We start from the raw sequence: 17,500 nt of genomic DNA, 5'->3' as shown, positions 1-17,500 counted from the left end.
CCGTTTTCCATTTACCAAGCAACTTCTGATGAACTGAGTTTGTGAGATATTTAAAAGAAAAGTGTTTACATTGTGATGGACGTCACCTGAACGACACACTGGTGCTTTTTGGACATTACAAAATGAAAACTGATGAATGTTTCTCATATATCTTATTGATAGCTAAATTATATGTATACAAATGTAGAATCAACAAAGTAAAACCAACATTACAAATGTTCAAAAAAGACCTCAAACAGGCATATGAAGTAGACAAGTATGCCTTTAACATAACTATGGAATATAACAAGTTTGTGGAAAAATGGGCACTTTATAACTGTTTGATACAAGATTAAGCTTTTCAATGCTACCTTGGAACTTTGACATTGAGTATATATTGTTTTGCTGTTATAGATTTGTCAGTACTCAGAACTTAATTATATGCCTACCCTATACTTTCTAATGCACAAAACATATAAATTCTGTATCTGTAAACCTTTGTCTGAATAAAAAATGTTGAAAAAAAACAAAAAAAAAAAAAAAAACTTCTGATGAACTGAATATGACAGTCTGTTTTGATTCCTCTCTAGTATTATTCTAAACCAGTACTTTGAACATTTAAGAATGAGTAACAAACAGCGGGTATCAACTGAGATCACCATAAACCATTTTGTTTGGTTTTTTCACTGCCACTCCCAAGACATCGCTTGCGTCTTAATAAATGATTTTTTATAAAAAAAAAAATAAAATAAAAAAATTTCCCGTCTATTTTGAGAGAGAGAGGGGGGGAGGGGGGAGGGAGAGAGAGACTTATGGTCGACAATACAGTTGCTTGGTCTCCCCCCCCCTCGCCCCCCCCCCCCCCCCCCCCCCCCCCCCCCCCCCCACACACACACACAAACAAACACTCTGTTACACCGTGACACAATCATTAAACGTGAGTACAAACACCACCACCACCACCACCATCACCACAAACCACCCTCCTTCTCTTATCGATCCTAACGTAGTAGTATGAGCAACCATGCTGTCATTTCCCCCTCTAAATTGCCAAGGATAATAATGTCAGCGTCTCAGTGATCAATTCATTCACCAGCCTTTTTCTCTCTCTCGTGTACCCGCTATTTTCAACTCCCCTCTGTCTCTTTTTGACACACACTGTGGTTCGCGAACAGGGGACGGAAAAGTGTTGGTAGACTGTGGGTGTATTTTGATTGGCTGTTCTCTTCCGTACCGTGGTCCAATGGATGATGGATCGTTCACTCACTGTCACATCACATCGACGTTCTCCCTCTCTCTCTCTCTTTGTCCTGAGAGCAGTTATGTACCATTATCCAATTGGACTTTCAATCTGAGGGGTCCCGGGTTCGAATCTCGGTGGCGCCTGGTGGGTAAAGGGTGGAGATTTTTCCGATCTCCCAGGTCAACATATGTGCAGACCTGCCAGTGCCTGAACCCCCTTCGTGTGTATACGCACGCAGAAGATCAAATACGCACGTTAAAGATCCTGTAATCCATGTCAGCGTCGGTGGGTTATGGAAACAAGAACATACCCAGACTGCAGACCCCCGAAACGGAGTATGGCTGCCTACATGGCGGGGTAAATAAACAAAAAGGTCATGCACGTAAAATGTTAAATGTTACATGTTTGTCTGAGTGTGTAGTTGTGCGTGCCTGAAATCTGATTGAATGACACAGGAAACGAATGATGAGCGCCCAATGGCAGCCGTCAGTCGGCTCTACCCAGGTTGGCAGCCTGTTGTGTAAATGACCCCGTGTGTGTAAAGCGCTTAAAGCTTGGTCTCCGACCGAGGATAGGAGCTATATAAATATCCATATCCATCCATCCATTATCCAATGAGTGGGTTTCTTGTTGTCATCATTTGTCGTTCTCTGTCTCTGTCTATGTCTCTCTGTCTCTTTCTCGGTCTGTCTGTCTCTGCCTGTCTGTCTGTCTCTCTCTGTCTGTCTCTGTTTTTCTGTCTGTCTGTCTCTGTCTGTCTGTCTCTCTCTACCATACACGTATATATTTTGCATGACGGTATAGTTATCTTGTTACACCTCTTCATTTAGAGCCTTGGCCAGTATAGAATAAACCATTTATTCATTCTCTCTCTCTCTCTCTCTCTCTCTCTCTCTCTCTCTCTCTCTCTCCTTTGTTATGGGCCAGAGGCCTAACAAATAAACCATTTGTCTTGTCTCTTGTCTCTCCCTCTCTCTCTCTCTCTCTCTCTCCAATATCACAGGCATCCATCTATGTTTAAATTTGCGTTACTGATGGCCGCAGAAAACAAAACAACAGTGATGAATGTTGTTAACTTTGCGCACAAAACTCTAGACATAAGGATGCAGAATTTAAGTCTTTAAAAAAAAAAAAAATTCTTTCTATAACACGAATTGTTTTCTCCACTCGTAAAGGGCCAAGGCCAATACAATTAAACCAACTTGAATCATGGATTTTGAATCTCTCCCCCCCCCCCCCCACCCCCTCCCCCCGTCTCTTTCCCTACCCCGTCTCTCTCTTTCTCCCCCCTCTCTCTCTCTCTCTCTCTCTCTCTCTCTCTCTGTAAAATCAATGCTTCTTAGTATTTTATATGTTGAATGTTTCTGTTTGACTGAGAGTTCCCGTCAGTAATGAGCACAATCTTCTTCTTCTTCTGCGTTCACTCGTATGCACACGAGTGGGCTTTTACGTGCATGACCGTTTTTACCCCGCCATGTAGGCAGCCATACTCCGTTTTCGGGGGTGTGCATGCTGGGTATGTTCTTGTTTCCATAACCCACCGAAACGCTGACATGGATTACAGGATCTTTAACGTGCGTATTTGATCTTCTGCTTGCATATACACACGAAGGGGGTTCAGGCACTAGCAGGTCTGCACATATGTTGACCTGGGAGATCGTAAAAATCTCCACCCTTTACCCACCAGGCGCCGTCACCGTGATTCGAACCCGGGACCCTCAGATTGACAGTCCAACGCTTTAACCACTCGGCTATTGCGCCCGTCATGAGCACAATCGATTGTTTGTATTGATTAATCCCTGTGTCTTATTATTAGGTTCCTTTTGGTATCGTTCAGTTTCCACTCACGCACTGTGTGGTTTCTTCATGTAGTGAGAAGTCAATTACATCTTAGTCTTTTATGAAGGACTCTCAAACTAGTTTCAATAGTTTCAGTTTCAGTAGCTCAAGGAGGCGTCACTGCGTTCGGACTAATCCATATACGCTACACCACATCTGCCAAGCAGATGCCTGACCAGCAGCGTAACCCAACGCGCTTAGTCAGGCCTTGAGAAAGGCCTTATCTCATCATCCACAAAAAAGAAACGCCCAATGTGGGGCGCGAACCCACGACCCTGGGATTAAGAGTCCCATGCTCTACCGACTGAGCTAACCGGGCAAAAATTGGCGTGGCCCACATGGGGGCTCATGGGGTCTCAAACTAGGAGGCAAGATTGCACTGACTTTTAGTGCTGCAGCCTTGGGGGCTGGTTGGCCTGTGGGAACCATTCCAACACCGACTGTCCAAACACCCTCTTGGCCGAGAAAGTGGGGATGTAACTTGGGCAAGACACTCTCCACTATAATCAGATTCTAGCCTAGATAGTTGGGACAGCAGTTGTTTCCTCTGCTGTTCTGATGGTCATAGTCGGACCGGACGCGGCTGACCATCATACACTCACGTGATTATTATATAGAGTTCCGGCTAAATGGATTTTTTTTTAGTATATATTTCTCCAAGCTTTCCTTTTTGGGAAGTTGGTTTTTCCACACGATATAGCAAAACAGACAATCATGGAAATACTAATCACCACATAAATACCTACTGTTGCTGCTGAAAGTTTCAGTTTCAGTTTCAGTAGCTGAAGAAGGCGTCACTGCGTTCGGACAAATCCATATACGCTACACCACATCTGCCAAGCAGATGCCTGACCAGCAGCGTAACCCAACGCGCTTAGTCAGGCCTTGAGAAAGGCCTTATCTCATCATCCACAAAAAAATAAACGCCCAATGTGGGGCGCGAACCCACGACCCTGGGATTAAGAGTCCCATGCTCTACCGACTGAGCTAACCGGGCAAAAATTGGCGTGGCCCACATGGGGGCTCATGGGGTCTCAAACTAGGAGGCAAGATTGCACTGACTTTTAGTGCTGCAGCCTTGGGGGCTGGTTGGCCTGTGGGAACCATTCCAACACCGACTGTCCAAACACCCTCTTGGCCGAGAAAGTGGGGATGTAACTTGGGCAAGACACTCTCCACTATAATCAAATTCTAGCCTAGATAGTTGGGACAGCAGTTGTTTCCTCTGCTGTTCTGATGGTCACAGTCGGACCGGACGCGACTGACTATCATACACTCACGTGATTATATAAAGTTCCGGCTAAATGGAGTTCTTTGAGTGTATATTTCTCCAAGCTTTCCTTCATGGGAAGTTGGTTTTTCCACACGATATAGCAAAACAGACAATCATGGAAATACTAATCACCACATAAATACCTACTGTTGCTGCTGAAAACGAAACAACAACAAAAACCACAACACAGACACACAGCTTCAAATCCTTCCTGATTACCGTCCTCACCTCACCTCACCTCACCTCAGGCCCATAACTACAAAGTAGTCGTTGGGGGAAGCCTGAGGACCGCAGACGCAACCTCCCTTCTCCGTCTGTCTCTGTCGGCAGCCGCCGGCAGCAGCTCACGTGTGTGGAGTCCGGTCCATTGTTTGATGTTCTCATGCCAGTTCTTCCGCTGTCCTCCTCTTCTTCTCCCGCCCTCGATGGTGCCTTGCATGATTGTTTTGGACAAGCTGGTGTGTCGAGTGTTGTGTCCAAACCATACCGTCCACACTGGTGAATAAACAGAAACTTCCTCAGAAAGGGAGCTCCGAGTTCGTCTGTCTACCTTTCATTTGGCACACTTACAAAAAACAAGGACGGGAGAAATGTGATGAAACAAACATCATTTTTTAAAGTTTGGATGAAATACAATATTTAGCAGAATTTTAGTCCTTAATCGATACATGAAACGCTTAAGTGGAGTGATGGCCTAGAGGTAACGCGTCCGCCTAGGAAGCGAGAGAATCTGAGGGCGCTGGTTCGAATCACGGCTCAGCCGCCGATATTTTCTCCCCCTCCACTAGACCTTGAGTGGTGGTCTGGACGCTAGTCATTCGGATGAGACGATAAACCGAGGTACGGTGTGCAGCATGCACTTAACGCACGTAAAAGAACCCACGGCAACAAAAGGGTTGTTCCTGGAAAAATTCTGTAGAAAAATCCACTTCGACAGGAAAAACAAATAAAACTGCACGCAGGAAAAAAAATATTAAAAAATGAGTTGCGCTGTTGTGTAACGACGCGCTCTCCCTGGGGAGAGCAGCCCGAATTTCACACAGAGAAATCTGTTGTGATAAAAAAAAAAAAAAAAAAAAAAAAATCCAAGTCAAAGGAGAATGCTTTTTATTTCGCTTAATGGCCATGACTGATGATCAGTTGTTATTGGTGGTAAAACTCCCCTCCCTTATGCATTAATAGTTCCCAGCATGAACGTTCTGGCGGTTTGTGTACACTCTGTGATAATAGTAGCAGATTTGGTGAACAAATATTGGCAGAATCTGGACCATTCTTCGACTGCCTGCTTTCAAGCCATAGTCCGATGATTGGAGTCTTTATGGGTCGTCAGTCTGCAGTTTCCTTCTATCGACCGCTTTCTGGCATTGATCGTAGGGTAGTTTTCTGGTTCATTTGGTGGGTTTTTGTTATTAGAATGCAGTAAACAATTTCTGAAGGACGATGCAGGAAGTGTGCATTCAAGGGACGTGGTGATAGTATTGGTCAGTGTTTAAAGTTACCGTTGTGGACAGTGGTTAGTTACTTTTCCTTTCAATTTCTTTCTGTCAGTGCAGTTATTTGTGTGTGTGTGTGTGTGTGTGTGTGTGTGTGTGTTTTGTAAACATGTTCTGGTTTTGTCGATCATGTTTTCTTCAGGTGTGCGCTTTCTCCTAAACACACACACACACACACACACACACACACGCACGCACGCACGCACGCACGCACAGATATAAAGAGAGAGAGAGAGAGAGAGAGAGAGAGAGAACACTGAACACTGAAATATTTTAATGAATAGGCCATTGGCCCATGTCAATGGAGGTGGTTACAAGTCCATGCAGAGGTACAACACAAACATTTCACTATTTATCAACATACTTTCAAAGCCTTGTCAAGGAACACAGCCACGCGAATGACCAATGATTTGTTTTCACTCGCAAAAAGCAATGTCAGATTAAACAAGGATGGCGTATTGTAGTACTTAGCGGGGATATACTGTTGTCTCAGATCAGCATATTAAGGGCATTGTAACACGAAGCGAGCTTCTTTTAGAAAACAACAACAACAACAAACCAGAGAGAGAGAACTCAGAACTCAAAAAGTTTAATGTACATCGGCCTTGGGCCACAATACAATGGGGAAGGGTGGATCGGTTAGGTTGCATATAACATTGTGTTATCCATAGCAACAACAGAGAGAGAGAGAGAGAGAGAGAGAGAGAGAGAGAGAGAGAGAACGAATGAACGAACGAAATGTTTTTTTTCAAATAAAGGCCCCTTACTGAAGAGGTGTGACACATGTACATTGAAATATAGGAATCATAACAGTCATACTGAATACAACAGTAACATACTTTGTTTACCATAAATTGCACACAATCAAAGTCTAACTACTACAACAGCAATATACCACACATGTCATATAGTACACTTACAAAATAAACAAAGAAACAAACAAAAACAACAACCACCACAAAACAAACAAACAACTACGATAGTATAGCCTTCAACCTTTTTAAAGATTTGTAAATATAGACTGCAAGCCCACCAAGGGTAGTTTCCTTTCTGGATGATAACAACAAGTTCAATCTAAAACTACAAGGGCTGTTATAATATTTGGGTTCGATTAACTGTAGTCTAAGGTCTAATAGGGCAGGACAACAAAACAAAAAAATGGAGAGAGAGAGAGAGAGAGAGAGAGAGAGAGAGAGAGAGATGAAGGGAGGAAGTGGAGGAAAGAAGCAGGAAAACAGTGACACACAGACACACATCGACAGCATGACATAAAACAAAAACAAACAAGCTCATTTATTTAGAAATCTTATGGTAGTTGGCCTTTGCAGTCAGCCAGCGTGGCAACACAGGCTATAAATAAATAACAAATGTCAGCAGGATTATCTTCGTCCTTCTTGCACAAGATTGATGCCCTGTCAGGTGATGCTTTTTTTCCCCTTTTATTTCTCTTTATTGCATAACTTTGCCACCGCGGTTCTTTTTTTGTGTATATGATCCCTTAACGAGTCTTTCTCATGCCCACGCAATTTCCAATCGCTTCGTGTGAAATTATTCTGGAAGCTGAGTTTTGGATGGGAGAACGTTGCCAGGTACACAATCGTTCATTGGCTGTCTGGCTTCAAGCCATTGTCCAATGAATGGGTTTCTTATCGACCGTCATACGGGCTTTACCTTTTGTCGACCTCTTGAGCTGATGCCTGCCTATGTGTGCGTATGTGTTTGGGTAGCTGTTAGATACACTCACTCACTCACTCATTCCCTCGACCGCAGGGGTCGTTGGGGGGACATGAGCAAGATGTCATAGCTCGCCACGCCGTTCTGTTGGCAGCTGTCGTGAGGAGATCTGGCATCGTCATTTTGGTCCATTCCTTGACGTTGTCGGACCAGCTCTTTCTCTGCCACCCCCGTCTGCGCCCTCCCTCTACAGTCCCTTGCAGGATGGTTTTGGAGAGGGTGTTAGATACACATGTATGTTAAAATGTATGTATGCAGTGTGTGTGTGTGTGTGTGTGTGTGTGTAGTCACATTTTGGTGTGTGTGTGTAACATAGATGTAATATTTTATGTTAACAAAAGCGTTTTTGTAAAGCACCTAGAGCAGATTTCTGGATAGTGTGCTATGTAAGTATCCATTATTATTATGATGCTTTGATGTTTGAATATTTGTGTGCTGGTTGAAGTAGGAGTGAGACTGTGCGGAGAGTGAAAGAAGTAAAGAAAAGCTATTCGATGTCCATCGTATGAGGACGGATGAAAAGCTGCTTTGGGTTAATAAATTCTGTTTAAGTTGCTTCATAAGAAAACAACGTTATAGTTTTTTTTAATGGCTTTATTGTTTGTATCTTAAGCTGGATTTGCTTCCACTAGTTTAGAAGATGGTGCCATGGAAACACACACACACACAGACACACACACACACACACACACACACACACACACACACACACACACACACACATATGTACTTATATACACAGAAGAAGAAGAAGAAGGAAGAAGAAGAAAAGATGAAAAAAAGACGAAGAGAGAGAGAGAGAGAGAGAGAGAGAGAGAGAGAAAGAAAGAGACAGACAGACAGACAGACAGAGACATACACAGACACAACGAGAGAGAGAGACAGAGACAGACAGACTTTCTGGCCTCAAGCCATTGTCCAGTGAATGGGTTTCATATCGACCGTCATACGGGCTTTACCTTTTGTCGACCTCTTGGGCTGATGCTTTGATGTTTGAGTATTTGTGTGCTGGTTGAAGTAGGAGAAGTCTGTGCAGACTGTGCGGAGAGTGAAAGAAGTAAAGAAAAGCTATTCGATGTCCATCGTATGAGGACGGATGAAAAGCTGCTTTGGGTTAATAAATTCTGTTTAAGTTGGTTCATGAGAAAAACAACGTTATATCTATCTATCTATCTATCTATCTATCTATCTATATATATATATATATATATATATATATATATATATATATATATTATGGCTTTATTGTTTCTATCTCAAGCTGGATTTGCTTCCTCTAGTTTAGAAGATGGTGGAATGGACACAGACAAACAGACCATCACACGTACACAAACACACACACACACACACACACACACACACATGTACGTATACACACAGAAGAAGAAGAAGGAAGAAGAAAAAAAGACGAAGAGAGAGAGAGAGAGACAGACACAGACAGACAGACAGACAGACAGACAGAGACATACAGAGACACAGAGAGAGAGAGACACACACAGACACAGACACAGACACAGACAGACAGACTTTCTGGCCTCAAGCCATTGTCCAATGAATGGGTTTCTTATCGCCCGTCCTATGGGCTTTACCTTTTGTCGACCTCTTGGGCTGATGCTTTGATGTTTGAATATTTGTGTGCTGGAGAAGTAGGAAAAGACTGTGCAGACTGTGCGGAGAGTGAAAGAAGTAAAGAAAAGCTATTCGATGTCCATCGTATGAGGACGGATGAACAGCTGCTTTGGGTTAATAAATTCTGTTTAAGTTGGTTCATAAGAAAAACAACGTGTTATATATATATATATATATATATATATATATATATATATATATATATATATATATATATATATTATGGCTTTATTGTTTGTATCTTAAGCTGGATTTGCCTCCACTAGTTTAGAAGATGGTGGAATGGACACAGACACACAGACCATCACACACACACACACACACACACACACACACACACACACACACACACACACACACATGTACTTATACACACAGAAGAAGAAGAAGAAGAAGAAGAAGAAGAAGAAGAAGAAGAAGAAGGGAGAAGAAAAAAAGACGAAGAGAGAGAGAGAGAGAGAGAGAGAGAGAGAGAGAGAGAGAGACAGAGACAGAGACAGAGACAGAGAGACAGACAGACAGACAGAGACATACAGAGACACAGACACAAAGAGAGAGAGACAGAGACAGACAGACTTTCTGGCCTCAAGCCATTGTCCAATGAATGGGTTTCTTATCGACCGTCATATGGGCTTTACCTTTTATCAACCTCTTGGGCTGATGCTTTGAAGTTTGAGTATTTGTGTGCTGGTTGAAGTAGGAGAAGACTGTGCAGACTGTGCAGAGAGTGAAAGAAGTAAAGAAAAGCTATTCGATGTCCATCGTATGAGGACGGATGAAAAGCTGCTTTGGGTTAATAAATTCTGTTTAAGTTGGTTCATAAGAAAAAAAACAACGTTATATATATATATATATATATACATATATAATGGCTTTATTGTTTGTGTCTTAAGCTGGATTTGCTTCCTCTAGTTTAGAAGATGGTGGAATGGACACAGACAAACAGACCATCACACACACACACACACACACACACACACACACACACACACACACACACACACACACGCGTACTCATACACACAGAAGAAGAAGAAAGAAGAAGAAAAAAGACGAAGAGAGAGAGAGACAGACAGACAGACAGAAACATACAGAGACAGACAGACAGACAAACAGAGACAGACAGAGACATAACAAGGCACAGACAGACAGACAGACAAACACAGACACAGACACAGACAGACGTTCTGGCCTCAAGCCATTGTCCAATGAATGGGTTTCATATTGACCGTCATACGGGCTTTACCTTTTGTCGACCTCTTGGGCTGATGCTTTGAAGTTTGAGTATTTGTGTGCTGGTTGAAGTAGGATAAGACTGTGCGGACTGTGCGGAGAGTGAAAGAAGTAAAGAAAAGCTATTCAATGTCCATCGTATGAGGACGGATGAAAAGCTGCTTTGGGTTAATAAATTCTGTTTAAGTTGGTTCATAAGAAAAACAACGTTATAGTTTTTTTTTATGGCTTTATTGTTTGTATCTTAAGCTGGATTTGCTTCCTCTAGTTTAGAAGATGGTGGAATGGACACAGACACACACACACACACACACACACACACACACACACACACACACACACACACACACACACATGTACTTATACACACAGAAGAAGAAGAAGAAGAAAAAGAAGAAGAAGAAGGAAGAAGAAGAAAAGACTAAGAGAGAGAGAGAGAGAGAGAGAGAGAGACAGACAGACAGACAGACAGACAGACAGAGACATACAGAGACACAGAGAGAGAGAGACAGAGACAGAGACACAGACATACTTTCTGGCCTCAAGCCATTGTCCAATGAATGGCTATCTTATCGACCGTCATACGGGCTTTACCTTTTGTCGACCTCTTGGGCTGATGCTTTGATGTTTGAGTATTTGTGTGCTGGTTGAAGTAGGAGAAGACTGTGCAGACTGTGCGGAGAGTGAAAGAAGTAAAGAAAAGCTATTTCATGCCCATCGTATGAGGACGGATGAAAAGCTGCTTCGGGCTAATAAATTCTGTTTAAATTAGTTCATAAGAAAACAACGTTATAGTTCTTTTTATGGCTTTATTGTTTGTATCTTAAGCTGGATTTGCTTCCTCTAGTTCAGAAGATGGTGGAATGGACACACACACACACACACACACACACACACACACACACACACACACACACACACACATGTACTTATACACACAGAAGAAGAAGAAGAAAAGACGAAGAGAGAGAGAGAGAGAGAGAGAGAGAGAGAGAGACAGACAGACAGACAGACAGACAGACAGACAGACAGACAGACAGACAAATAGACAGACAGACAGAGACATACAGAGACACAGACACAAAGAGAGAGAGACAGAGACAGACAGACTTTCTGGCCTCAAGCCATTGTCCAATGAATGGGTTTCTTATCGCCCGTCCTATGGGCTTTACCTTTTGTCGACCTCTTGGGCTGATACTTTGATGTTTGAATATTTGTGTGCTGGAGAAGTAGGAAAAGACTGTGCAGACTGTGCGGAGAGTAAAAGAAGTAAAGAAAAGCTATTCGATATCCATCGTATGAGGACGTCGTATGAGGACGGATGAAAAGCTGCTTTGGGTTAATAAATTCTGTTTTAGTTGGTTCATAAGAAAAACAACGTTATATATATATATATATATATATATATATATATATATATATATATATATATATATATATAATGGCTTTATTGTTTGTATCTTAAGCTGGATTTGCTTCCTCTAGTTTAGAAGATGGTGGAATGGGCACAGACAAACAGACCATCACACACACACACACACACACACACACACACACACACACACACACACACACACACACACACACACACATGTATTTATACACACAGAAAAAGAAGAAGAAGAAGACGAAGAAGAAGGAAGAAGAAAAAGATGAAGAGAGAATGAGACAGACAGACAGACAGACAGACAGACAGAGACATACAGAGACACAGACACAAAGAGAGAGAGAGACAGAGACAGACAGACTTTCTAGCCTCAAGCCATTGTCCAATGAATGGGTTTCTTATCGACCGTCATACGGGCTTTACCTTATATCGACCTCTTGGGCTGATGCTTTGATGTTTGAGTATTTGTGTGCTGGTTGAAGTAGGAGAAGACTGTGCGGACTGTGCGGAGAGTGAAAGAAGTAAAGAAAAGCTATTTGATGTCCATCGTATGAGGACGGATGAAAAGCTGCTTTGGGTTAATAAATTCTGTTTTAGTTGGTTCATAAGAAAACAACGTTATAGTTTTTTTATGGCTTTATTGTTTGTATCTTAAGCTGGATTTGCTTCCTCTAGTTTAGAAGATGGTGGAATGGACACACACACACACACACACACACACACACACACAAACACAAACACACACACATGTACTTATACACACAGAAGAAGAAGAAGAAAAAAAAAAGACGAAGAGAGAGAGAGAGGGGGGACAGACAGACAGACAGACAGACAGACAGAGACAGAGAGAGACACACAGACAGAGAGAGACAGACAGACACACACACAGACACACAGACAGAGACAAAGAGAGACACAGAGAGAGGGAGAGAGAGAGAGAGAGAAGGGAGGAGGGAGGAAGATAAGCATTTGAAAGTGTAACACGCTGGACTTTGAACAGAGCATGGAGTGATGACGAAAACGAAGTAAAGTGACATCATCCAGCACCCCCACCCCCTTCCCCCCTGTCCTCACTCACCCTATCTCCTGTAATATCTACATGTTTTAACTCTCTCCATACGAACGGCGAAAGAGACGACGTTAACAGCGTTTCAGCCCAATTACCATCATCAAAATATTGCAAGCGGAAGGCTCTTATACTGAAGAGGTGAATGTTGACAAAGAATACCACAATTCTGACGACGGAAGCTAAAGGTTGGGTCATTCAGACACCCACTGGACATCCGAGGGGTCTGTGTAGAGGAGAAGAGAGGACTGGTCGTACTGAGTGAGTTAATCATATATCAGTCTATCTGTGTAAACAGACATTATGATGAAATTAATCATTGGTAACCCGGGCGATTCAAGAACTCGTATAATTATTGACGACGTTACTGAACGGACGGTATAAAAATATTGCTGCTCAACATCGAGTCAGTAATTCTTTTGTATGAAATAACAGCGACTGTACCTCCCACCCTAACCCCCCCCCCCCCACTTCCCACATGGATAGAGCATGAACAACTTTTACGTACACACAAGATATAACAAGTCAGCATTTTCATACAATACACTGAAGTAGGCACAAAACACGGAAATGCCATTGGAGTTTCGTCAATACTGTGCACATGACTAACCTTTGTCTGAGCATGACAATTTTTTAACTATTATTTCTGCTTTTTTTTTTTTTTTTTTTTTTTTTTTTTTTTTTTTTGTTAGTTCTTTAAAAAAAAAAATTCAAATTGTTTTCTGTATTATAGTAATTCAATGTGCGTTTTTATTCCTCTCTTTATTGGACCTGTGTGAGAATGTCGGTGATCTATTAACACGCCCACATTGTTGTAACACCCCCCCACCTCCGCCCCTTCCTTCCTTTGAGAACACACTTTGGCAGCCATGTTGGTGGTGTATATTGGCAGGTACAGCGCCGCACATTGGCTGTCTGTCTCCAAGCCGTTGTCCAATCAATGCAGTTCTTATTGATCGTCACAATAAGGTTCGCTTTTTTTTCTCGGCGGCTTTGATATACTTTGCAGTTTCCCTTGGTCGCTGTGCGTTTGGTCCTGGGGGGGTAGTATTACGGCTGAGAGGTAAAGTTAGCGGTGAGAACAACTAACGGGTCAGCCATACTTATAGGTCTCAGTGGGAAAATGAATAATAATAATAATAATAACAATAATAATAATAATAATAATGGTATTTATATAGCGCTGAATCTTGTGCAGAGACAAATCAAAGCGCTTTCGCACCAGTCATTCACACGCATGCATAACTCTAAAACTGTAGAAACTAAAGACAAGGAAGAGGCAGGCAAGGGAGGCTATTTTGGGAAGAGGTGGGTTTTAAGGCCAGACTTGAAAGAGCTGAGTGTGGAGACTTGACGAAGCGAAAGAGGAAGTTCATTCCAATTGCAAGGTCCAGAGACAGAGAAAGAACGGCGGCCAACAGTCGAGTGTTTGAATCTGGGTATGCGTAAACAGAGTGGGTCCAAAGCAGATCGCAGTGGACGTTTTTAGGTTGTTCTTCTTATTCATCTTCTTTCCGTTACACGACCAACATCGACTTGCAGATGACCCTGTCGTGGTTCATGCATGCCGAGTTTTTTCGTGTCTCCATATCCCACCGAACGCTGACATGAGTTACAGGATCTTTACCGTGCGTATTTGATCTTATGCGTGCGTATACACACGAAGGGGGTTCAGGCACTAAGCAGGTCTGCACATAGGTTGACCTGGGAGATCGGAAAAATCTCCACCCTTTACCCACCAGACGCCGTTACCGTGATTCGAACCCGGGACCCTCAGATTGAAAGTCCAACGCTTAAACCACTCGGTTACCAGTGATTAATTTCATCATAGTGTCTGTTTACACAAATAGACTGATATATGATTAAAACATGTAGACGGGTTTCCTGAACAGTTTACTCATCACTTTTTTTTTTTTTTTTTTTAATCTGCGCATTTTCTGTGACAGTGTTTGTGGATGTTTCTGTCTGTCTATTGCTGTAAGTCTGTCTGTTTATGTCACCAGGACTGGGTGAAATAAAGAAGATCAATTTTCATTTATCTGGTTTAGAAAAGAGTTTCGTTTTTGTTCCGTTTCTGTCTGTCTGTTTGTATGTCCGTCACCCCCCCCGCCCCCCCACCCACCAACACCCCCCCCCCCCTCCTCTCTCTGCTCCTGCCTGTCTGTGGAGCACACGCATAAACACTCACCCACAAAAAAAAATACCCACACGCATGTAGAAACGAACACGTAACCCCCCCCCTCACCCCCACCCCTCATCCCCCACGCCCCCAACACACACACACACACACACACACACACACACACACACACGCACGCACATGCCTACACACACATACAAACACATACATGCAGAGAGATATAGAGGCAGATACACGGTGACAGAAAGGGAAATACAAAGAGACGGGAATGGACACACAGACACACAGAGACACATATGGACACACAGGCACACGCTGTCTGACACACACACACACACACACACACACACACACACACACACACACACACACACACACACACACGCACATGCCCACACACGCATACAAACACATACATGCAGAGAGATATAGAGGCAGATACATGGTGACAGAAAGGGAAATACAAAGAGACGGGAATGGACACATAGACACACACAGACACATATGGACACACAGGCAAACGCTCCTCTGACACAGACACACACAGACACACACACACACACACACACACACACACACACACACACACACAGACAGACAGACACACAGACACACACACACACACAGACACACACACACAGACACACACACACACACACACACACACACACTCGCACACTCGCACACGCACACACTATAAAATGTGATCTTGGTCTCTCTCACCACAGCTCTCTCTCCAAACCTCCTTCCAGACAGTATGTCGACAAGTTACCCAAAGAATGCTCAGACCTCTACGATCTTTTTTTTAGTGCCCGAACAGACCATTTTTCACGCTATAAAACCTTCTTTCTGTTTCACTTGCCATACATCGCAGTCACCACCAGTTCACAGAACGATTAACGAGCCTCTCTTACTCACTCTCACCACCCCTCCCACCCACCCCTGACCCCCTTTCTCCACACACCCGTCATTCGATTCCACTCTGGCAGCTGCATCGATGGAAACTTTTGGCAGGTACACGCGGCTGTTCATTGGCTGTCAGTCTTCATGGCATTGTCCAATAAATAAACGCGGAATTGATCACATGATCGACTCTCTTTGTGTGTGTGTGTGTGTGTGTGTGTGTGTGTGTGGCTTGTTTCTGACATTGATCAATATCAATTGTTACCGAGCTTTAGAGCTTGATTTATGTTTGTTTTCGATCATTTCTGTCAGGAAGTCAATGCTGGTGAAGTTGATATATGGATGGATTGATTGTACTATCATGGTAATGACGAAGAAAGAGAGGTTTTTTTGTGTGTTTATGGGGAGTTTTACTTGAACGATGATGATTTATTACAGAAGAAACATTAATGTTTTGTGGAAGTGTTTGTCTCTAAGTGTTGCAGAAGGTTCTCTCTCTAGCTCGATGTGAATTTCTGTCTCTGCTTTCTCTGTCTCTCTGACTGACTGACTGTCTGTCTGTTTGTTTGTATGTCTGTCAGTCTGTCTCTCTTTCTGTGACAGACATGTATACATGCACAGAGTCATTAAGAATCTAATTTTGTTACGGGAAATAAGGGGATTCAGATAAAGATGGTTTATTGACTCACTTGTGTAAGCAAAGTGAGTCTATGTTTTAACCCGGTGTTCGGTTGTGTGTGTGTGTGTGTGTGTGTGTCCGTGGTAAACTTTAACATTGACATTTTCTCTGCAAATACTTTGTCAGCTGACACCAAATTAGGCATAAAAATAAGAAAAATTCAGTTATTTCCTGTCATCTTGTTTAAAACAATATTGCACCTATGGGATGGGCACACAAAAATAAAAAATGAAGCCTAATTATATGCAAACTGCATTTACTGTTTTATATATATATATATATATATATATATATATATATATATATATATATTGTATTCTCTAAACTTGGCACTTTCATCTAATATTCTGACACAACAACAAGAGCAGTCATTATTATCATTTTTTGTTCAAACAGGAATTTCTTTTGCTAAGCATGGAAGTTTGATTTATTTTGCAAACGTTTTGGTGCAGATAGTAAAAAAAGGGAAATTACTCTGTAATTAATGCTAGGGGACTTAATTTGCTTTAAACTGATCTTTCTCATCTTAAACATTACATTGTGAAATTATACTCAATACATAAAAAGCTTGGATTAAAAAAAAAGTGTATCACAAGTGAGTCTTGAAGGCCTTGCCTCTCTTGTTCATTTTAGGCTTAGACCCCTCAGGAAGGGGAATGGGGACAGACAATAATCATAATACCGAATATAGACATAAAGATTAAAACGATGCAACTATGGATATATTATCAGGTTAACTCACTCAGTACGGCCAGTCCTCTCTTCTCCTCTACACAGACCCCTCGGATGTCCAGTGGGTGTCTCAATGACTCAACCTTTAGCTTCCGTCGTCAGAATTGTGGTATTCTTTGTCAACATTCGCGTCTTCAGTATAAGAGCCTTCCGCTTGCAATATTTTGATG

Source organism: Babylonia areolata, chromosome 31 (genome assembly GCF_041734735.1).
Source record: "Babylonia areolata isolate BAREFJ2019XMU chromosome 31, ASM4173473v1, whole genome shotgun sequence".
Taxonomy (NCBI): Eukaryota; Metazoa; Mollusca; class Gastropoda; order Neogastropoda; family Buccinidae; genus Babylonia; species Babylonia areolata.
Note: the sequence above shows the minus strand (reverse complement) of the source record.